Source organism: Balaenoptera borealis (assembly GCF_965194805.1).
Source record: "Balaenoptera borealis genome assembly, chromosome: 1".
NCBI classification, from domain to species: Eukaryota; Metazoa; Chordata; class Mammalia; order Artiodactyla; family Balaenopteridae; genus Balaenoptera; species Balaenoptera borealis.
In genome coordinates, this window is record NC_138860.1 from 53,163,992 (window position 1) to 53,189,071 (window position 25,080).

Here is a 25,080-nt window from a genome sequence, read left to right on the forward strand (position 1 = left end):
TCTCAGCTTCTTTGTAGTCTCACCCACCCTCATCCCCTATCCAGGTATTCCTGGGCATTCCCAGGGTGTGTCTCATCAATGATCAAGGATGGGCATCGCATGTTCTCTTGGTCTGGGCTCCTGGTGGTGTCTTTTACTCCCAGGGCACTTGAGGGAGGGTATCCTGGGGCTGGTACCTTCCTAACTTGGGTGTTGTCTTTTGATGCTCTTGTCTGCAAACTCTCCTGACATTACCATGCTAACAAAGTACATTGGTGTCATACCTTGTCTTCTGTGCTCTAGTGTGGCACTGCTGTGTCTGGAGTATCACAAATATTCCTGTGAAAACAGCTCCTTTGTTTCTGCTTGTGAACTCGGCCTATATTAGGCAAAGCCCAGCTGGAAATCTTCACATAGTATCCCTCTATTTCCTTACTTCCCTTATCTCTCCATGCATGGAGCCCCAACCTTCTCCCCTAGTAGGCCACTTCCTCCCCTTGCAAGTATCTGGCTTGTGTGGTAGCGGGTGTCAACTGTCCCCATACAGGCCCTTTTTGGCCTTAGTCCAGCATCAAGTAATTCAACTAATGTGAAGACTCAAATTGCCTGCCCAGGGGAAGTTTACTGGTATTACGCAGGAAATGACATGGCATTATGCAAATATGGTCCAAATAATTTTGAATCCAAGCAGGAAAAGACTTTCTACCAAACAAACTTGAAAACCACCCTTGCTTAGAAGAATATAGAGACTTCCCAGAGACTTTGATGGTCAGAGAGACCACAGACACAGAGCTCAGGATGGGGATTTGATGCTGGAGGGTTAAAGAGGCATAGCCAGCATTTTGCAGAGCTGAGAAGGGTGGCACCTTCCTAGAAATGAACTAAAGTCAGGTCTTAAAAGATTATTCTCTGGCCAAGTGCTTAAGACAAGACTCAAACTACACTTCAGCCCCAAGCAACCTATAAAGGCAAAACCATGTGGGGCCTGCAGGAGAGGGCCCAGGCAGGCCCAGGGCTGCTCCCTGCCTAGAGTTCATCACTGATTCTTCAGGGAGGATGCACAGGAGAGGGCCATTAAGATCCACTGTCTCAATAAATCCTTAAAAAAATCCTTAATAAATTCCCAAGTTAAAAAACTCTTTAGATGTTGTTAAAATAGAGACACCTGCCTGGAGAGGATACACTTGCCTGATAGAGTTGAGTCTCTGGTACCTAGACTTTGCAAAACCGTGATTTATTAGAGAGGTTGAGTTCTTTCTGAACCTACCAAGTAGTCACTCTTCATCATCTGATTTAACTTTCTTCCTTGATCTATGGATTCCATTCAATTTGAGCCTGGCATAAGGGCTCGTCATGGTGACTGCCCTGGAGGGAAACAGAATGAAAGGCAAGCCCTGGTCCTCGAGCTGCTCATAGTCTAGAAGGAGAAATGGACAAAAAAATTGGCATAAGGTGTGAGTGCTGGTATACAGGGATGCATAGAGGCCGTGAGAACACACAAAGGAGATGCTGACATCAGATTTGGCAGGGTTGACTCAAGGTGGGATTAGGGAAGGCTTCAGAGTGGAGGTAACTCCAGAGCTGAGTCTTAAATGTTCAATAAATGTTCATCAGGTGGAAGGGATTCTCAGAGTGAACAACTGGTGCAAAAACACGAAGCCTTGGAGAGCATGATGTGTCTGAAGAACTGTCATTAATTCACTACAGTTCCAAAATTTGATGTGAGTATATCGGGGCTGAGTTATGAGATTTGGAGAGAAACCAGTTAATGGAGGGCCTTGTAAGTGAAGGACGTCATGCTAAGGAGACCATAGTTTGTCCAAAAAACATGGGAAACCATGGATTGATTTAAGCATGGGATCGACACAGTTAGAGTTGCCTTTTAGAGTGTTCACTTCCCACTTGAGATCCAAGTGTATCAACAGCTGCATCATTCCTTATTAGAGCTGAGATAGAACTCGGTCTTGAAGGCAGTGATGGAGACTCAAGATAGTATCTGCGATTCTCGGTTTCCTCATGGTTTTCCAAAGAACACAGAAGAGCCTCTTGGATGGGGCCACTAGTGGACTGCTGCGAAGCCTACAGGATTGGTATCTGAGAGGCTTTAGTGGACTGTTCTCAGTTTACATGTTTAGACCAGCTCCAGCCTGGAGATCTTTGGATGTGCCCCATTGTCAAAGTGAGTGATTGAAGAATAACGTCAAGGAGCCTTGATTCTTTGTCCTTGGAGTACTATATTGGTCTTTGAAGAGGACATTATGTTGACATGGACTGAAGTCACCCCTGTGAGTGAGATGAGGGGGCTGCTAGTTGGCTTAAGGCAGCTTCACTGGCTGCCCAGTTAACACCATTCTCAGCCTTATGGATTTCAAGAGATTTTATTATCCAGCACACCATTATTTGGACAGAAATAATACTTTTTTTCATACTGTGTTATTTCTGAAAATTTGATGTATTCCTCCATGGCTCTACCTGCCTGGAAGATGTTTTTCTAAAGTCAGGCAGAAGAAAACCTACACCACCGGTTGCTGAAAAGTGAATGCCTGCTTTTCGCAGTGCAATTACCATGACAAGTATTTCTAATTGCCACTTCCCTTCCTCCAAGCCCTCCTTTCCTTCAGACATTGCGAATCTCTGGTAATCTTGGGGTATTAATCACACTGAGCTGCTAACCTGAGTCTTGACACTCCTCCTGGAGACCCGTGTCAGAAATAATTACAGCTGAAGAGAGGTGATTCTTCCTTCGTTATTAGCAGTTGCTGGTGAAGTAGCAGATTCTTCCTTGTTATTAGCAGTTAACATTGATTAGCAGTTTGGAACAACGCATTCCTTGGGCTCCGACCCATGTTTTGTTTCTTCTTCTGTGCCTTGGAGGACAGCGCACATTGTTCTCCATTCCTTTGCCTCTCTTTGCCCTTGTGTCTGTCTGTGTGTTTTGAGAAGTTTCCTTTCATGCTCCAGTGATTTATTTATTTCTAACGTTATTTTCTCCTCGCTTGTTTGTCAAACCATTTGCTGGGGCTGTTGGTGAAGTAGAGAGACTTCCCCTCTTGGAACTGGGTGCTGGGTGTGGTTTTGGGAGTTCTGGGAGCTGAGACAGGGCCTTTTAGCACCCAGTAACCCAGGTCTCCAGCAACAGCAGTAGGAGAGGACAGGGAGAGGTGAGGCTGGTTTGAACAGGAAGGTGGGAAAGGTAAGGGTTGCTGCTTGCACAGATGCCTACTGCCAAGAAGCCTTCTTTCCTTTTAGACAACCCTTCCCTTGTTCCTTAGCTGGGATTGCTATGCGGTGGGAGATGGGGGATGAAGTTTATAACTACAGCTCTGGAAGGGGCCCGTTCTCTCTGCTTTGGATGGTGTGTGAAGGCACATATCCCTCCCAATTAAATATCACCCCTGTTCTGAAGAGGCTCTCTTGTGTGTGGTTGCATAGAGTCAAAAGAAATTCAGGAAAGTGGTATGAACATAGGGAAATTCCTCATCACAATTTTAATTCTTCTTCCTTCTTTCCTCCTTCCCTTACTCCCCCTCTCTCTTTCTTTCTTTCTTGGATTAGCAGAGCAGAAAAATTACAATTAAATTAAGATATTTTTCTTTCCTGGTCTGTTTATTCTTAAGCTTTACTAAAGCCAGAAACTCAGTCCCCAGGTACAGGTGGCACTTGAACAATATGGGGTTAGGGGCGCTGATGTTCTGCACAGTGGAAAACCCGCATGTAACTTATAGTTGGCTCTTTGTATCCGTGGTTCTCTGTATATGTGGATTTAATCAACCTTGGATCGTGTAATGCTGTAGTATTTACTACTGAAAAAAATTCGAGTAGCTGTGAGTTCAAACTCATGTTGTTCAAGGGTCCATTGTATATTATAGGTGTTTTTGTGTTACAATGTGGTTGCCATGCCTTATAGAGACACCTCCATTCTTCTGTCCTTGGATAGACACAGCTTATTTGATTCTGAGTCCTAACTCTTGGAAAAGACAACTGCCCTAAAGTTCCCGCAGTAATTGGATTTACTATAGCATGGGATTGGGTGGCCACTGGAAGTCCAGGATCTCAGTGTAACAGCCTCATGTGACATATAGTTTATCTGTTCATTTATTTTTCCATTCAATAAGCATATATTGAAACACTTCATCATACTGGGTGATAATCAAAGCATTATTGATATTTATTGATAATCAATTATGCTTCAGGAGCTTGCACACCTATTATTGGAGTCGCTGTGTTGCACAGAGGTTACTAATATAGACTTTGAACTCAAACAGATCTGCTTGAAGTCCCAGTGCCATCAATAAGTACATATATGACTTTAGTCATGTCCACTAACTTCTCCAAGCCTCAACATGCTTATCTGTGAAATGGGGATCATATTACTTCCTATCTGGCAGGGTTGTTCATAGAAAGAAATGACTTAATGCATATTAAGTTCTTCTATTACCTGGCACACCATATATTTACATTATCTGTTCTCATTTTCGCATTTAATCGTCACAAGACCCTGAAAAATAGGTACGATTATGTTGCTATTCTATTTAGAGAACCCAATATTGCAGGTTTTGGAGAATTTATATCCTAGAGTTTAGAACTTTAAGTCACTATGTTAACACTGTTTCATAGTTGAAGCAACTGAGGGGCAAAGAGGACCCCACCTCGGGTGCCCCGACTCCCAGGCCAGCTCTCCTTTGTGACTTACCATCCCCCCTCACTTGCATTATAATCTTCATGGCCATCTAGAAGGAAACTCTTTGTCTGCAAATGTCTACCACCTACTAATGTTAGAATCAGCCCTCCCCTATTTGAAGGTTGACTGCATAGTTCATATTTTCCAGACCATTTTCATCTCCTCTTTCTGTGCACTTTGGGTCTTTCTGTCCTCATTAACACCTCCACCAGAAAGGAAATGTAAAGGGAAATAAAACGTAAGCCACTCAGTTTTGCACCTTATTAGCAGCTCTTTTTAAAAGATCTGGTGGATGGGGAGGCTGACTTTTAGCTGCAGTGGGGTTTTTTTGATTATAGTCACAGATTTAAATTAGCTGGGCTATCTTTCTTGCTGTTACCATGGATAAATGAGAGTCAGTTGTCTGAGCCCCAGTGGGCCTGTGGTCACAGAGACCCCTGTCCACCCAGCCAGCAGCTCTGGCCCTTCTGGCTCTCCGCTCTCTCTGCTTATGCTCCCTTTACAGATCCTCCACTGGGGGCTTCTCATTTTGCATTGGAGACAGAGAGGATTCTCTTCAAGGTCACATGTTTGCTAGGGTCACCACATTGCACAGGTGAAAGGAGGCCTGGATTTATGCAAGGTGGTGGCCCTGGCCTGACTTGAATTGGAAAAACACAAAGCTGGAAATCAAAACACGTCAGACATTTCCTTTCGTTCTTTTTATGTTTTAAAACCTAGTTCCCTTTCTAGCTATACCACATTCTTCAGAGAGTAAAACTTTCCTTGGGGCCTCCGTGCTGCTTGTTATGTGGACCTGCATTCAGCCAGGACCTCGAGGGTGACCTGGCAGCCAAGCCTCCATTAACCCTGTCAAGTGGACCCCCTTCTGTTGATTTTTAATCTTGGGAACATCAGCAGAATACAGTTCCCGAATCATCGTGCTCTTTTGGCCTACCCCAGTTCTTAATTCCTTCTGCCCCGTTTATCACAGACCTTCGACACATCCTTTTGTCTTTTATTACCTAAAGTATTTCTCCTGTCACCTGACTTACAGCAACCAAGTATGGGTTGAATTTTAATGGTGGATATTATGCAGCCACTTGGGAACTGGGGATGGTAGCTTTGCTATATAGCCTCGGTTTTCTCATCTGTAAAATCATGGGGCCATTCTAAATGACACATGTGGTCCCATTTGGCACTAACTTTCTATGATTCTGTCGATACTTGTTTTAGGAAGTTCCTCTTGTGATTCATAGAACCAAACAGGAAATGTATATGTATAGGCAGGAAATCAGGCAACTTATATATAGTCTAATATTTTTATTAATCACATGATTTCAAATTCTATATCTCCTTTTTTTTCCTCATAGAACCTTGTGTTCAAAGTCTTAGCACGATTGTGAGAAGAAATGGGATGCCGTGGGTTGAAACTCTAAGAAAGCTATTATTATAAACCTGAGGGATTATTACTAGCATTTTAAGATTTCTCTGATGTAACAAAAAAAATAACTTATTTGGTTTTAAAAACTCCAGGTAATGCTCCTCCAGAATTTAGGGACACTCTTTTCATGCTGTATGCTTGGAGTTAGAAATAATTGTTTTGTAATTAAAGATTTTTTGATGACATATATGGAAATTTTGGTAAAATTTAATTTTTTTTTTTCATAAGTAAGGAGATCAAATTCAGGAAATGTGATGTGCTAGAGGAGAAAGTGTCAGAGATCCTGAGTTCAAGTCCCAACTCTGTCATAACTGGACTATAAGCCCTTTAAGGGCAGGACTCTGTCTCCCCAGCACCCATAATAGCACCAGGACTGAATCCCTGGGGCTTGAGGTGCTTCATAAATATAATACATATTTAATAATAAGTAGAATAAAGAATAATAAATAAAATAATAAAAATAAAAAATAACTGGGTGAGACTTCCCTGGTGGTCCAATGGTTAAGACTCCATGCTTCCACTGCAGAGGGCATGGGTTCAGTCCCTGGTGGGGGAACTAAGATCCCACAAGCTGCACGGTATGGCCAAAAAAAAAGAAAAACAAAGAAACAAAGGGAGAGAAGCCTTGAAAATTCAGAGCAGACAAAATCAGTTTGGCATAGAAATAAAGTTTAATTGGATTGACATATATGCACTAATATGTATAAAATAGATAACTAATAAGAACCTGCTGTATAAAAAAATAAAATTAAATTCAAAACAAACAAACAAAAACTGGGTGACCTTGGGCACTACCTTTAACTTTTCCATGTCTTATTTCATTAACTCCAAAATTCCGGAGCCAAGGCTAGGCTCTGGGTGAGATGCAAGATAAAGTGGCCCTGCTTTTGAGGAGCAGGTAGGGTAAGAAGAGACAACATCCTCTCTTAAGCGACCGCTGAGGCTGTCTGGAGGAGGAAAGGGAAAGGGGCGTTACTGTTACTGTGGGCCATTAACAGGGATCTAAGAAGCTCCAGGCACCCCGACTCCTCCGAGTTCCTGGAAAAACCCTTCACAGAGCGGTGGAACTTCCAGCAGGGATTTCCTCCTTTCATCCTGGTTTATTTCAACATCACTGTCCTCCATTGCTAACAGGTAGAATCCATCCTGCTGAAAAGGCCTGAACCTTCATTTCTCTGGAAGTCCTCTGCAAACAACTACTTGAGACTGGGGTCCAAGGCATTGTATTATATGGAATATTTAAGTAGCCTCATTGAACATGTCTGGCCTTCGTGGGGATATGTAACCTGACAGGTTGGGATTGGTGTGCTCATGTTCTCCTGGCCCTCCCTTCCCCTTTAAAGAAATTTGATGCTTTTACTTCAGTCTGTCCCTGGTTCCCACCAAGATGTGGGACTAAATAACATTTTTAATAATTTGAGAAAGAGAGAATTTGGGGGCAGGGAAATGAGAGAGGTGAATGGGTTGGCAGAACTGGAGCTTTTAGGGTTGAACCCTGGGGAGAGAAAAAGAGGGACGATGCTGTGTTTGAGAAGGAAGGAAGGGAGAAAGGCTCAGTGGTGGGAGAATCAGGGGGCACAGAGCCTGCAGGGTCTTGCTGCCCCAGCATGGAGTTCCAGGTGGGGGGGGGGACCTGAAGCCAGTAACCTTCATATTAGGGAAAGGGTTGGAGAAGACCCTCTGGTAGGCAGTGAGGGTCTGCCTAGGTGATGGGGGACCATGTAGGTTTGAAATGGAATCCTCAGCTTTTCCCATCAGGAGCATTTACTTTACTCTGCTTCTCAAGAACTATAAATGTACTGGAAAAAACAAGTTAACAAACAGGTCCCTCTCTTCAATTCTGGGAGACAGCCATGCTATATGAGCTTAACAAATATATTTTAAACTCTTCTGGGTTTCTGATTACAAAAGTCATGCTTGTTCATTGTAGAAAATACAAAAAAGCATCTGGAAGAAAGTAAATATCACCTAGAAGTCCTCTTCTGAGTGAAGGCCACCAGGAATAGGCTGGTGGTAGGCTGTGCGGTCCACACACACATTTCTAACAAGCAGGATTATCATACCTATATCATTTTGTAACTTGCTTTTTCACTTCACAATAGATTCTGAACATTTTTATATGTCTTTACATATTTGCCCCCAACATAATTTTTAATGTATGGCACTGACTCTTAGCTGGTTCTTCCTGGTTACTGATGCTGCTGGGAAGCTTGGAGCAGATATGGATTCACCAGCTTTGTGCTGCTCCACGTGGAAGTTGTCTCTGGTTTCTGCTTCCCTCTGATTTGCTCTGTCTCAGAGATTAGAGACCCCTATCTCCCTGTCAAGGTTAAGAATGCTTCAACCTTTCTCTTGATCACATTCCCTTCAAGAAACATGCTTGCTCTTCCCCAACCCCATCCCTGGTTTTTTATGACCATGGTTACATCCCTAGCGCAACCCTTAATTCTTCCCACTTAGTAGGCCATCATAAGAGAGTTCTTATTTATCTTCTCCTCTCCAGTGTCTCTCCTCCAACTTGTTTTACATATTGTTGGCATATTAATCATATTAAATTACAACCATGATCTATCCTCTGCTCAAATTCATTTAGTGTCTCCCCACTTCCAACCACGTCAGGTTCAGACTCCCTAGACTGGCATCCTGGGTCTTTTGTATATGGCCTCATGTCACATACAGGGGAGGAAACTTTAACCCTTCTCTCTGTCTTCCCACCAAATTCGATTAGTCACAATCTCCTGTTGATTCTACCCTGCTCTTATCTCAGTGATTGGCCCTCCTTCTCTCTACCCACTTTGTTCCCGCCTTAACTCACGCCCTCCTAATCCTCTGAACCACAGTAGACTTGTCCCTGGCTTTCCTGCCTCCAGTCCTTCTCCCTCTACATTGCTCATCATGCTGCACACAGAATATTCTAAAGTGAAATATGACCACCATACACTCCCTTAAAATCTTTAATGGCTTTGCATAGCATTTGCAAGAAGTTCCCAATTTCTTAGCATAACCTAAAGGCTCTTCCCGATGTGTGCCCTATCCCATGTTCCTTTATCACTGTTTTGATGTTGATCTTGAGTTGCTCTAGGTGCCTTCAGTTCCCTGCTTACCCCAGAAGTACTGCCCTGCCCTCTTTTGTCTCCCCACCTTCCCTCTCCCTGCCCTTGGGGTAAGCGTCCATCCTAAGTTCTTCCTCAGCTCCTTGTTCTTCCCTTGTTCTCTCCTTGTTCTCTGGCTCCAACCATATTGCATTATAATTGCCCTTTTACTTGCCTTTAAAGAGACTTGTGCTCCTTGAGGGCAAAGCTATTTTTTCATTTGTCTTAATATTTCCCCAACAGCTGGCACAGGGGATACAGCAGGTTCATTCAATCATTTTTGGTGTATGAATGAGTGGATAAATATCCTAATGTTATGTATTAATGCATCAAGCATTCAGACACGGAGAGAATCGGGCAGTGGGTGCTGACAGTCCCTCATGGACAATGCCAGCAAAAGGAGTTTGATGAATAATTAGTTGTATCTAACACACAATTCCCATGATTGCTCTAAGTCTTCATCCTTCCATCTGTGCTTGGGACTGTTGATACCTACACTGTTTCCAGCTTTCTACGTTCAGGGTTTCTTTAGGTGTTTGCATGTGCATTGTGGCTGGAACACTGTGTTGTCGGCTGTGATCCCAGAGGCGGAACCCCTGCCTGGGAATCTGAATGGAGTCATGACTAACCCAGGGCCACTTTGACCTTTGCCTAAGATTTGATAATGATGGCAAGAGCAGTGATGATGATGGTGATGATGGAAAACACACAGAAAGTTTTATCTGTATCCACTTCAGGCTGGGGATGTGAGTGATGCCTTTATTCTGTACTGGTCACAAGGCACATACCTTGTATACAATAAGCTTGACGTGTCCCTGGTCCAAGTCACTAAACACTATTACAGTTGCCTTTTAAGGGTCTCTATGCTTTTATTCAAGGCTCACACCACAGAAACATACAGATTGCTTTGCCCTTCCTTTTAAGACCCTCTAGCATCTTCCTGTTGCATTTGGATCTGAGGTCTTTTTAATGACCTGTAAGGTCTTACCACGATCTGAATCCTGCCTGCCATTCCCACTCTCCTTTCTTCCTTAATCACCCCATTCCAGTCACTGTAGCCTTCTCTTTTCCCCTTTGGCATCTCTTCTTGTGCCATTCCCTCTGCCTGGAATTCTCTCACTTTGCTCTTTGCATGACTGATTGCTCCTCTTCCTTCAAGTCTCAGTTTGGTAACCCTGACCACCCTTTCTAGGGGAGCCCTCCGCTGTGCTCTGTCACTGTATGCTTCCCATTTTCTCATTTTCTTCATAGCATTTCTCACTAGCTATAACGATGATTTTATCTTTTGGTTTACTTGTTTATGGCTACTCTTCAAATCTAAGCTCTAGCACTTACCAGCTGAATGACCTTGGGCAAATTACGGACCTAAGTTTCACCCCAACATCCTCATCTGCAGATGGAGATATTTTTCTTGAGAGCTATTACTCTGTGCCAGATACTGTGCTAATCACTTAACATGGATTTATTTAGGCCTCCCAGGGGCACAGAGAGAGTACCCAGTTGCCCAATGTCACACAGCTAGTTAATGGTGGCAGGATTTGAACCCATTTAGTCTGGTTTCAGAGTCCACACTCTTTACTGCTTTGCCAGGCGAAGTGCAAATGTTCATGGACTGCATAAATGAGAAACTTCCTCCTGAGCCCTCCTGCTTTTTCTCTGAAAGCGTTCTGCATCATACCAGGAGCATTTACCAGCTTTCTAGATCCATCTAGAGTGCCTGAATGCCCCCCACCTTGCCCCACTTACCCTCTTTGGAAGAAAAAGTGGCTTTTCTGCCCCCTGAAGGCTGGAAACCAAGCTCCAGCCCCCAGGGTGGCCCTGATGAGGTAGAAGCAGAGGCCCCTGCCTTTGTGCATTGGTAGCAGCTTTCAGACAAATATGCCATGTGTGCTTCTGACTGCATCTGCTGCCTACAAATAGCCAGCTACAGGGAATTCACTCCGGGTTAATTCTTCATTTCTTTTCCTTGACAAAAGGCAAGAACGGTGAGGGGAGGAAAATCTTTACTCTGAAAAGAATTGTTAAGTGCAGAGCCAGCCTTACGGTTCCACTGATCAGTTCTGAGGACCCAGGAGCCTGATGGCAGGGGCAGGGTGCCCAGCCCAAGAGGACCCAGGGGCTGAAGCCCCTCTTTCCCTAGTGGTCCTGCCGTGAGCCCGTGACCCGGGGTGTGAGAGGTGCTGCAGAGAGACAGGCTTTGCCTCCTGGCTGCCAATGACAGATGTCATCACACAAGGGTCCACATTTCCATTTCCAGAGGCTGCTTCTCCTTATTTTATGAACAGAGTATGTTGAAGGTCTGTTGGGATTCCTTTGAGCATCCCTCCTAGTTGATGAGCCCCACCGTTAGGGCTTTGCCTGCAGTAGCTGTGCTCCTTCTCTGCTCTCCATTCTACCAAATATGTCCCTGTGAACCAGGCATGCAGTGAAAATCTCTTAAATGAATATATAATCCTCAGTACCTCTCAAATGACCCTGAGCAAGTCTCCTCTACATGGAAGGGCATCATAAAGAGAGGAGGTGTTGTTAACAGAGACACAAGATCAGGGAATTGTGTATGTGATTAGGAAATCATGAGCTTGTGAATTTGGCTGAAGGTAGGATACAAGTGAGGAGTGTATGGGTTATTCTTTTGATGCCCCTATTATCTATTTTTTTAATCTATTCTTTGCCTTTCTTGTCCCTGCTCTGAGCTCCAGGAGGCTGACTTCTATGGTTTGATCACATGGGGTTCCTTGCCCTGTGGTTTGCTGTTGGAATTGACCAATAGGAGGCATGGCAAGCAATCAGAGGATGAGAAGAAGGAGAATTTGGGTTGTTGTCAACAAAGCTGGCTGAGGTTCTGGCAGATCTGCAGTCTCACAGTCCTCTAGCGACACTTCTGTCACAGGCTCACCTTCCTTCAGCTGCAGCTCTCACAGGGATCTGGTATTACTGTTCCTACTCCTTGCTCTATAACTTCCTAGCAGCAGTTATGGCTTCTCATTGGTTGCTGGTCCCTATGGGACTCACCTTCCCTGCTGGTTCCCTAATCCCTACTCACACCCTTATAAACAGTCCCCTGAGTGAATTCTATGTAGTTGAACACTTTAGTGTGTGTGCCATCTATTTCCTGGTGGAACTCTGACCAATACAGAAAGTCCCGGGAGACTAGGCTAGAAAGATGGCACTTAGCTAAATTTTGGAGAACATTGAGGTCTATGCTCAGGATTTTATATATTTTTAATCAGGCAACTTGGAAATCATTCAATGTTTCTGAACACAAGAAGGATTTGACCAGAGGTACCTGGCAACAGTCAAAATGAAGAGCAGTAAGTGCAGGAAAAGGTGCAAAGGTGGAGAAGTGATGAAGAGGGGGACTCACTGGATGTGTGAGACATGGAGAAGGAGCCTTCGAGGTTGGGTCCACATCTCCAGGACCAGGATGATGGGGAGGACAGTGGTGCCACAGCAGAGCTGGGAAATGGAGGGGGAGTCGCTGCTACATTTGGTTGAAGCTGAGAATGCCTCAAACCTTCCTCTATAAATTGCGGTCATGGTGGTCCGCCTCGGAGGGACTGTGGTAAGATGAACTAGCTCATCATCACCTCCAAGCCTGTTATAGTTCAGAAAATATTACATAGAGATGCTGCCCTTCTGTGGAGAGGGGCTACTTGGTAATCATCCAGTACAATTTTGGTACTTTTGACAGTTAATCCACAATGGCCATCTGGGGTTTGCTAGGTAACAATGAGATCTCAGATACTTTTGTAGATGTGGTTTTTATCTAGAATTGAGATGAGGAGGCAAACATACATCATATGAGGACACCTTGATGGAATGACAGCTACTTAGCTTAATGAAGAGAAGGTTGAGGGAAAAAGGAGGTTCATTCTGGGCAATGCCAGAGGGCAGCTCTGAGAGCCACAAGTGGAGGTGCCGGGGAGGTAGGCTTCTACCGTTAACAGAAGAGCCTTCTAAGGATTGATTCACTCTGCCCATGGGTGCAACAAGCCTCTTACAGAGTGGTAAGTGCCTGGTCCTGAATGGGATTAAGTTGAAGCTCAATGCTTCTGGTCAGGGACTCTGTATAAAGACTTCCTTATTGGGCTATAAATCAGGCTGAAGAGAGTCACATCCTATTCCATTTCCTGCAGTTACAACCCAATGACCCCATGATTCACCTCTCACCTAAACGCAGATGCAGAGGTGGGTTGATGGCCACAAGGCCAGAGCCAGCAGTGTCCAGAGTCATGGCCTTTCATTACAGGTATGTTCTACAAGGAATCAGCAGGGCAAAGAGCAAACAGAAAACCCTCTGTGGGTCTGAAGTTGGTAATATCCTGTTTCCTATCAATTCAAATGAACAGCGTGAGTTTGATTGGTCAACCACATGGGGAGGGGGATATGCAGAAGAGAGAACAAATGTGCTTTGATTCCCTAGTGGTTCCACCAGCTGAGGAATTTCAAAGATTTCTTTTTAAATCTCAATCGAAATGGGATAAAAGAAATGTGCTGTGATGAAAGGCATGTCTGCCATGTAGGAAAGGTGGCAGGTGAAGAATTTCTTGCTAAAAGGGGGCAAGGAAGAATCTCTTTGGGGGGCAAAGGGTGTTAAAAAAAGATACATGCTTACCTAGAACCATATCTTGAAGGAATTCAGAGATTTTTGTACCTCCATCTTCCATTTGATAAATCATACATATTATGTATAAATTGAGTTCAAGTTTACAAATTTTTCTATGTGCATCATTTCATTTTATCTCATGAGGCAGGTGTGGCAAGTGATACTCTTTCCATCAGATGAGCAGATGAGCAAATTGAGATTCAGAGAGGCCAGGTTTCCTGTTCAGGGTCATGAAGATGATAAGTAGATGAGCTGGCCTTTGAACTTTAACCCTGTATTCTTCCTAGCCCATCATAATGGGATATTAGATTATAAACTAACACTTATTGTGTATTTATTTATGCCAGACACTGGGCTAAACATTTTACCTGGGTTAGCTCATTCAGTCCTTACAACAATCCTCGTTTTCCAGAGGTGGAAACAGAGGATGCTCTCCCCAGCCTCTGGCTCTACCAAAGTATAGACTGCAGTTTAGTCTCAAGGTTGTTACAGGCTCACCTTATCTCTAACACTAGGATGAAAAAAATGTCAGTAGTATTCAGCTCAGGTGAGTATGTGCATGTCTGTGTGTGTATGGGGTATGTGTATGAAGAGCTCCATGCTTTATCTATAACTGCCTGCTGGCCACCTCCACTTGGTTATATTCCCAGAAATGGAAATATTCCATTTCTCAGACTAAACTCATTATCTTCTCCCTAACACTGTTCCTCCTTTTGCCTTCTCCATTTTGGCCAGGTGCATCACTCAGGCTCAACATGTGCACTGGGTACTGGTGTTGAAGACCTCTGAACTCTACTTCAAAAATATTGCTCATGGCCTTTCCAGCCTTCCCAGTCCCACTGCTGTGTCTTGGGTCAGACCCACGTTACCTGGACTTTAGCCGTCGATGTCTAATGGGGCCTCTTTCCTCCTCCTCCATTCCCTCCCAATCCACTCCTCTTGAGATTGTCTCAAGTTATATTTTCCAGAAACATGGATCTTATCCAATTGTTCTCTTTTTCCAAAATCATCATTGGCTTCCTGTTATAGTCATTCATTCCTAAGATGCTAACTGAGCAACTGCTAAGTGCCAAACGCTCTTTTAGGTGCTGGGTATACCGGAGTGAACAAAGGAGTTACAGAGACCCATCCTTGTGCAACTTGAAAAGCGCACTCTTCAGCCTAGCATTCAAAGCTGTCTGAAGTTTGGCTCAGCTCAACTTTCTGGCCTTTATCATCTCTCCACACATATGCAAGTAATATCTACATCCTTTGTCATCCAGTCAAACTGAGCATTCTTGGTGTCCTTTCTTTGTGCCTAGTTGGGCGGTTACCCAACTGAAACTGGAGTTCCTGCTCACCTGTTCAGATTTCCTGTGACCTAACTCAACTGCATCTCTTCTTTGAATTCTCTCCAGATGCTGATCCTCACTTAACAACTCTGGTCAGAATTTATCTCACCTATACAGTGTATGGATTTTTTTTTTTTTTTTTTTTTTGGCCCCACCTCGAGGCACGCGGGATCTTAGTTCCCCAACCAGGGATCGAACCCATGCCACCTGCAGTAGAAGCGTGGAGTCTTAACTGCTGGACTGCCAGGGAAGTCCAGTCTCACCTTTACGGTGAACACAATGCTTTTGTATGTTATGGTCATGATCACCGTCTGCATTATTTCTATATGTGTCTGTCTTCTCCTTAGAGATCCCAAGGCAGAGGAATGTCTCATCTGTGTTTGTATTCTCAGGACTTTGCTCAGTCCCTGGCACTCAGTAGGTGTGTAATAAATATCAGCCACTTTGAAATGGTTAGATGTAGAAGTTCTTGATAGTACTCCCCACCTTGCCATCATCTACCACCCCCTTAAAAGCTCCTTAGCAAGCTTACTCACACAAATAAATAAGTCTTGCACAGCGGTGTAGAAGTGCAGGAAGGCACCTGTCAGCCTCTAGGTGGCAATGTTACTGTGCTCAAAGTAAGGTGGTGTGCCTCGTCAGGAAATTATATCAGCCCCTTAGGGTACCGGTCTTCCTTCTCCTCTTCCTCCCTCTCTCTTTCCCTCCATTCCTTTCTTCCTCTCTTTCTCTCTCCCTCTCCTCCCATGTCCACTGCTGCTCATCCATTAAGTCTCTTCACAGATTCTTAAAAACACCAATATGAGGTTGTAAGGACCGAGGCAAACAAACAAGGCCTCCTGGAGACCCTGCCTTCTCCCTCACACACTTGGTGTAGAATTTTAAATTTATTTCGAATATATTGCATTGAAATTGTGGAGGTGTGGGTGGGTGTGCTCTTCAGAGATGGGAAGATAGAACGCAGTTGTTTTAGAAGCAGTCAAGGAAACAATTCAAAATGGCCTCACTCGCGTCTGGTGGTCTTCAGCCACGGCTGGATGTGTCACCGGTGCTGGAGGCTGAAGGAGCCCTCGCTCGTGCCGGGCAGGTCCAAAACAGGCTTGTCGACCAGTTGTAAGGAGGGCGTGAGGCTGTGTCAGCCGAGGGTGTTTCACTTCAACCCAGGACCAAGGCGGGCTGGCAGAGTTTGCTGGGAACCCACCTCGGAGGAGGAACAGAGGGTGGAGGGGGGACAACGGAGCTGGGTGGACGTGGGCAGCAGAGCTCCCGAGAAGGCAGGGCCCTGCAGGCAGGCTGTGCTCTCTGGGAACAAATCTAAATCTCTACCTGCCTGCTTTTCCATAGTGCCCACTGCTTGAACAATTCAGCATTTCAAAGTGGGGATGGTAGAGCAGGGAACTGGTAATTTAAGCATGAAAAATGTCATTTTGCCTCAGAGCAGACTGCCTTTCTATGCCCTGGCTCCTTTTGTGTGGTTTGGATTTAGGCATATCTGGAAGATCATTTGCCCAATTCTAATAGGAAGGCTCACCATGCTCACTTGTTAAGAGATGTAATGGGACTTCCCCTCACTGTGAGAATAACAGCTGCCTAGTGCCACTGGTTTCTATTTTCTGTCGCCAAGAAAACCTCTCTCTCTTTCTCTCTAACACACACACACGCACACACACACACACACACACACACCCCAAGCCCCCTGGATTTCCACTTATAACTTTCTCTTTGAAACAATTAAAAGTCCATTCGCTTTCCTCCAAATCCCATTCTTAGATTCTTTTCCTGCCGAAGGTTTAAGGTCATTTGGTTTAGCAGAGAGGCCCTTTTGTGTGCATGCAGTTAATGAATCCGACTCTTGCCTCCTGCCAAATTCCTCAATATCTTTTGCTTTCTGAACATGAGCTGTGTTTTCTGCTCCTTTTTCCTTCGAGTGGCGTGTGTTTAGTTATATGTAACTTTGGGGAGCCATGCATTTATCGTTCAGTACTTGATTCCACTGTTATTATTTATCATTAAAAAAATTGGGGTTCAGCTTTAAAGGAGGTTTAGAAATTTACTTGACTTTTCTGTCTCCTTATAAAAGTGTGTTCCTTTTAAGAAATCTTTGTTTTATTCTGTCTCCTATTCTCTGATTGGTGCCATTGATCACTGCTACGCTTTGGGTATTTGGGGGCCCATGTGTTAGGTACCATGTTCTCCTGAAACTGGTTGGAGCCTGTAACCCTGTTGTCTGTTGGAGAGTCAACCTCTTCCTTCTCCACGCTTTAAATATGGGGAAGAATGAACAGAAGCATACTGCAGATGGATCTGGAATTCAGTCAAAGTCTTTTTTTTTTTTTTTTGGCAAAATAATACATTCATTACCTATGATCAGCAGATATATTGCTCAACATTCTCTCCATGTTTGGAAAGAATTTCAAAATAACAAAATAATTGTATATGCCATACAATTCAAAGCAGAGTTGGGCTCAGGGGACCACTTCATTGTTCACAGGGTGGGCAGTACCCTTTGTCTCCAAACATTTTTTTGAGCTAGTTGACTTTCTGCTGTGAGTCTTGGTCCCAGTCTTAAAACCCCAAGAGGTTAAGTTCACCACCCAAGAGGGCTGGAATTCTCTCAGCCATAGGGATAAGGTTCTAGTTCAGAGGTGAAGAGAGGGTTTCCTGGAAGGGACCAATAAAGCCTCTGAAGCAGAACCAGGAGGAGATAGGGGCAGAGGGCACTGGGGCTGAACCAAAGGGGCCTGACGTGGGGGCAAGGGTGAGGAACCCTCTCCCGATCCAGCATTTCCCTGTGTTCACCCCTGTGTCTCCACTCAGTAGAACAGAGGCTGCTTTGGAGAAGCAGAAGCTGGTAAATCTGATGCAGGAACTTTCTTGGAGTAGCTTCCAGAACCTGAAGACAGGGCCCAGTAGGGCTTCGCCTGGACCCAGGAGATCCCAGGATGCCAGAGAGCTACAAGACCTTGATTATTCTTATTATTATTTTTGAATTTTATTTAATTTATTTTTTTATACAGCAGGTTCTTATTAGTTATCCATTTTATACATATTGGTGTATATATGTCAATCCCAATCTCCCAATTCATCCCACCACCTCCACCCCCCTCAGCCGCTTTCCCCATTTGGTATCCATACATTTGTTCTCTACATCTGTGTCTCTGTTTCTGCAGATGAATCGGTCAAAGTCTTAAGAGTTCTCCAAAGCTCCTTGAACAAAATAATATCTTTTTTCTTCTTCTTGTCTTCTCCGATGGTTTCTCAAATGTGGCTCAAACTGCCTTGTGCCTGGGCCAAGGCTGGCACCCACTGTAACTCCTTGCTGAGTTTCTCTTCCTGTTGTAGGATTCCTTACAATTTAACGAGTGAACATAAGGAAACTCACTGCCCACCCATGTGAGATGTGTAAAGCCTGCCCACTGTGCCTCTCTCTGAAAAGGCATTTCTAGCAATTTTCTAAAAAATTGGCTGTGATGGAAAATGAAGCTATTCAGGAAAAGAGGTGATGGCCCAAAGGGCACCCAACAGCCTGAGGCGTGGCTGTGGAAGAGGGATCGGATTGGCTCAGTGGTTGTGAGGGGGTTTCCAAGTCGGTCAAATTTGAGTTCCAATTCCCAGTCTGCCACTTACTTAGCCTCCCTAGGCTTCCATTCTTTATATGAAATAGGGAGAATCATAGCACCTCAAAAGGTTATCCTGAGGATCATATGACATAATGCAAGCAAAGTTCTTAACACAGTGCCTGGAACATGCCATGTGGTCAGTGAATGTCATCTGTGATCTACGATTAAGATGACTCTTAAGGTTGGAAGGTACCTTAGAGATCATCTACCATCATTATCTACCATCTCTTCCAGCTGAGCCGAGTCTCTCGGGCAGCTGTGCACAGTCACTCAGCAAGCTGATGACAGCAGCTTCTGCTAGAAGGCAGGTCTCCTTACTCCTAACCCAGCATGCTTCCTCCTACAGTTGCAAGCCATAGGCCTTCCACCCTCTTCTGCTGATGGTAGTGGGTGGTGACACACTGGTTAGGATTACACAGTCATTCATTCAATAAATACTTATTGAGAAGATGCTATGACAAGTGTATACAGATCCTATATTCAGCAATCCTATTGTGTCATTGGGAGAATAAAATATGCACCAGTAACTAAACTTCAGAGCATTATAATATAAAAACGTACCTTGGAAGGCAGAGAAAAGAGGCTACATAAAGCTGAAGGATAGGGTAATGCTCAGTCAACACTTATTGGGTCCCTGTGATGTGTTAGGCACGATGGGGCATATAACTTTAAGAACAGGAAGTGTCTCTGATTTGTCTTTGCATACTCAGCAGCATCTAACATGGTGCAAGCACGTGGTAGGTAGACACGTGCTTTTTTGGTAAGTAGACACGTGGTAGGTAGACACGTGCTTTTTGGTAGGTAGACACGTGCTTTTTTTTTTTTTTTTTTTTACTATGGGGCTGTTATTACACATTTTGAGCTGGAACAATCTCCAAGACAATATTAGTATGAAAAGGAAGCTGCAGAACAGTATATTTTACTGCCACTTGTGAAAGAGAAAAGATATGTATATAAAACTATTTTTTTAATCTCTGGAAGGGTATCTGAAAAACTGGTTGCTGGCTGATTGTGGGAAAGGAAATCAGAAGGCTGGAGAACAGGGTTGTGAGGGAAGCCTACATTTTATTCTACATCCCTTTGTATTTTTTTGGTTTTAAAACTGTGTTTATGTACTATCTAGCTTGATAAACATGAATGTAAACATTAAACATAACAGTACGTACAGGTGTAATGTATTCATTGTCTCTCTCACACACTGGGCTTCTGCACTGTTTGTGTAATAAAACCATCTACCAGCCCCCAATTCCGTGGGAATATCCCTGGAGTTGGGTGCTCCTGTGGCTCCATTGGAACCACTGCCTTGGCTGGTCTGTAAGATGCCTTTCCACCTGGGTGCTGGGGCTCCTCTGGCTGCTCCAGGCCGGTATATATCAGGGTGCTTTGGGGTGAGGAACTCTCAGTGGGGTGCAGGTACAGATACCTGAACTTGCTTAAGTAAGAAAGGACCACAAGGATGTGAGGGCCTTGTGGGATCTGAGATAGGGCGGGCCCCAGAAAGACGGGAACCACAGCTTCTCCTGAGTGCTGCTGCTTCCTTCTCCTCCCTGCAGCCTGGCTATGATCCTCAGTCCCACGGCCACCCTTCAGCTCCCAAACTTATGTCTCCTCCACTTAAGCCCAGATGGAACTCTTAGTCTCAGATCCAAATTTTCCAGTGGGATAAATATGTCTGAGCTTAAAGCAAGTTCCTGTCTGTAGAGGGAATGACTATCCTGAGGGCTCTATCTTCTTTTATTAGTCTAAGGGTCATCATGAGGACTGGCTGGCAGAACCACTGTCTGTGTTGCTTCTTCCTCTTCTGCTTGCTGCTCTCTTCAGTGCTGTGCCCGTAGGTGCCCACAGCAGGACAGCGGCCCTCGGAATTTAGCCCTGTGATGGTCACCATAATTGCTCTGCCTTACAGAAGACTCCGCTCGAAGGTGTCTGACTTCTCCCGGGGGGTCATTCTCTCCTTTGCATCAAAGCCCTTTCCATGGGGTGTCCTGCACCCCATGCCCACAGCACTCTGCACTATGCTAATCTGATCAATAGTTCCATTCTGTGGTGTTATTGCCCAGCTTGGCTGCTTTGTCAGCAAGCAAGCTGAGAGGTATGATCTGATTTCCAGTGGGTTCTGCTAACTTTGGCTGGAGGATCAAGAGAATCAGTGTGGGTAGATTTATTCCTCAAATAATCCTCCCCAGACACCTGTGTTGGTTGTCTTTGTGGAACAAATGGATATCGTCAGTGTTATTGATTTGACCTTTTCCCCCTCTCTTGGTGGGCGGTGTCTGTGTCCTCACCACTCCATTCTCTCGGGTGCAGCAAGACAAGTTAGAGCCATTTCTAGGAAACCCATGCTCTTCCCTTTGGCATTTTGGAGAAAGAAAAACATTTTTGACACGAGCACAAAATAATGGGGTTGCAATGCCCCAGATACAACTCAGATTGTGTGTCACACCGGCCCCCATGGAAAACAATTTGGTGGACATAGTTCTAATGTGGGCTTTTATTCCTGATGGAGGTTCCTTCTCTCCTGGGTTGGGCTTTTCAGTGATTTGTGGGTGGTACACAAAGGGGAATGTTCTGCTTTTTCCTTCATTCTGCAGCAGGGGAAGAATGTGGGCTCAGAGAACTTTCTTTTTAGTCTAGTAGTTAAATTGCCGCTGGCAGTGGCACTGTATGTTCCTCATGTAGGGGGTGGGGAAGGGCAATGTGCTCAGAAGTGTCAAGCTTGTGTAGCATAGTCAATTTTTAAAAGAATAATCTTTATATTTATTTGGTTTTTTATTATGAAATTATACATGTTCATTAGAGAAAAATCAGAAAATCAAATAAAGATAATCAAGAAAGAATTATTAAAACATCACAGTGCTAACAGCTTACAGATATTTATCTTTTTTGACTTAGCCTGGCCACTTTTCGGGGTCAGGGGACAGAAATGGCATAACTCCTTCTCCACCACTGAAATAAAAACCAGGGCTGCTTTATGTGAACTGAAGTTAATAATAAAAAATCTTGTATTTGTATACTTTACTGAAGTTACAAAACACACTTAAGTATACCATCTTATTTAATCTTATAATGACCCTTTGATTTAGGTTATTATCATCCTCATTTTATAATTAAAAAAACCCTGAGACTCAGAAAGGTATGGTAACTTCCTCCAATTAAATAGCAGTAAAGGGCAGAGTTGGGATTTGAACTGAAGTTTTTTGATTTCAGATTCAAGTGCAATTTACTAGATTCCAGTGGCCTCATCATTTTGTGGAGCCCTGTGTATCAATCAGTGATTGCTACAATAATGCTGTGTAACAAACCACCCTCAAGTTCAGTGGTTCACTACAAGTATGTATGCTATCACTTATGGGTCTGCAAATTGACTGCAGTTAGCTGATTTAGCCTGGCCTCTCCTGGGAGGCTCTGCTTCAGGTTTCAGATTGGCCGTATTTGGCTTAAGCCTGTGTCTTGGGTTCACATCTGTTCCAAGTCGTGTTTATTCTGAGGACCAGATGGAAGAAGATGCTCTTCTTATGGAAAATCAGTGGAATGCAAGATCTACGATGAGCCACATAAGCACACTGAAAGTCCTTATTCCTACCATGCCTGGCCATGTTCCATTGGCCAAAGCAAGTCACATGGCCAAGCCCATGCAATGAAGAAGGTTATAATACCCAAAATGGGAGGGGAAGGGGAGTGAATAATATAATTCATCACAATCTGGCCTCACATTCATTGTTCTCCTGTATGCAAAATACACTTACCCCCATCCCAACACTCTTAAATTACTCAGCCTATCTATATCAGGCTTGTTATCTAAGATCTTGCAATTTTACCAAATCCTGATATGGCTCCTATTGACTGAGACACTTAGGAAACAAAGAGACAAGTTATTTGCTTTCCAACCACCCAGCATACAATGTTAACAGAAGCAGAATAAATTCAATAAGTATTCCCATTTGAAAAAGGGGAGAATGGCAGCAGGCACATCGCAGTCACTGATCCACAGCAGTTCTGAAATCCTGCTCTACAAGTGTAGCCAGGTTTTCTTATTGTATAGGTGTAGAGTGTTCTTTTACTAGGCCAGGGGCTGACAACTTAAAGCATCAGCTAATGAATATTTTAGGCTTTGCAGGCCAGATGGTATCTGTTGCAACTTCTCAACTTGGTGTTGTAGTAAAAAGCAGCATAGAAAATATTTAAATATGTGGGTGTGGTTGTGTTTCAATAAAACTTTATTTGCTAAATCAGGTAACAGGCAGGGTTTGGCCTGTAGGCCATGGTTCACTGACCCCTGGATTAGGTCCTAGTTCTGTTCCCTGGAAGTGACTCACTGTTCCATTGTTCTCCATGTCTTTTGGCTCCAACTTCCAAGAGGTCTTTCTTTGTCCATCATCTATCATGCATGTCCATTTCTGAAGAGAACTTTAGAGAATACTCCTTTCTTTCTGGATCAGCAACTTTTTCAGCCTGCTTTCTGCTTATAGAAATTTGAGGACCAGAGAACTTTTGACATCTCAAACAGTTACAGTCTCAGGTTGATGACATTTTACCAATATCGATGTCTCAAAAGTTTTGTAAGTCTCTTATGTTTGATTGCAGTCAACTCCATGTTAGTTACATCTATAATAAATTTTGAGAGATGCATCTCTCTTGAGACTGATTTTGGCTACCCTGGGTTTGTTAAGCCTCCATGGGATCATGCTTTCTATCTTTCTAGGAGCACTTTGTTCAGCTGAAAAGAACTGATAGGCACCAATTCAGTCCTTTCAAAAGTGACAAAGGATGTGACAACTGCACCCTTGATATAGCCTTTGTCCTGAGGCTGATAAGATGGTAAAGTGAAAAACAGTTTTACTTTTCAAACCTGCAAGTCCTGGAATTTCTGGGCTTTCTATATTCTCTCACAGCATTGTTGGCCAGCTGCTCAGTAAACTCAACTTTGTCTTGCAATACCTTACCCAGCTGGTAACAACCAAATTATACTATCAACGTTCTGCCCTGACACTTTCTTACTCAAGTTCATTAGGCACATTTTCTATCTTCCAAGTTATCATAGATGAGTTTTGCCAAGGGCTTCATCACTACATAACATGGGATGGCATGTTTCCAGGTCTCCATAACAGTTTCCTCATCATCTGCTGCCTAATCATCAAACCACAGTCACATATTTTAGATTTACGTGATGGCAGTACTCCACTTCTGCTAACAATTTCTGTTGCCCAGCTATTGCTACAATAATGCTGCATAATAAACTACCCCCAAATGCGTTACTTACAATAACAAGCACTTATGCTCGCATCCACAGGTCTGCTGGATGATTTTCATTCAACTGTTCTAGGCTGAGTTCAGCAAGTGATCCTGTTTTAGGTTGCATACTGACGGGTTGGCTCCAGGCTATGTTTTGGGCTCAGGTCTTTCCCATCATTTCAGCCCAGGCTAAAAAGGGGTAGCAGCAACTTGGGGATAAGCTCTTCTTATGATGTTATCACTGGAGCACTAGCCCAGTTGAACTACACATTTAAAGCTTCTTCTTGCATCATATCCGCTAACATTCCAATGGACAAAGCATATGACATGGCCAAACCTAACACCAGTGGAACAGGGAAGCATACCCTGTCCACAGTGGGAAGGGGAAGGAATGAATTTTTTGCTGAATAATAATTCAAATGATCACACTAGGATTCACTTTCAAGATATTGGTGTCAAAAGGAGAAGGAAAAGAAATGGACATTTATCAAATGCCTTACTCAAGGCATCTGGTTTTTCAATTTATTCCTTATAACAACTCTGTGACCAGGTTCTGACTAGTGGGATGCAAGTGATGTGTGCACTTCTAGACTGTATCCTTGAAAGAAATGGGCTCTCCTGTTGCTCCTTTCCATCTCCTGCTGGCTGGGACGTGATGGTGGGAATTGAGGAGCCTCTTTGATCCCCCAGTGGAAGCCACATGTTGGTGATGGCAGGCTGCTTTCCCAATTCATTATGTGAATAAGAAACTTTGCTCTTGTTTAAGTCACATTTTAAAAAAAAATCTTTGTTACAGCAGCTTCGACTGTACATGATACTTCTAGATTGTTACCCAATAGGGGAAAAACTACCTGGTTTAAACCATTGTATTTTTGGTTGTCTTTGTTAAAGGAACTTAGTTTCCCTTTTTTTTTTTTTTTACTTTTTATTTATTTTTTATCTTTATTTAATCTTATTAAGAGCATTACAAATTTTATTTTTTGTTTTTTTCAACTTTTTATTTTATGTTGGAGTATAGCTGATTAACAATGTTGTGTTAGTTTCAGGTGTACAACAAAGTGATTCAGTTTTACATACACATATATCTATCTTTTTCAAATTCTTTTCCCAATTAGG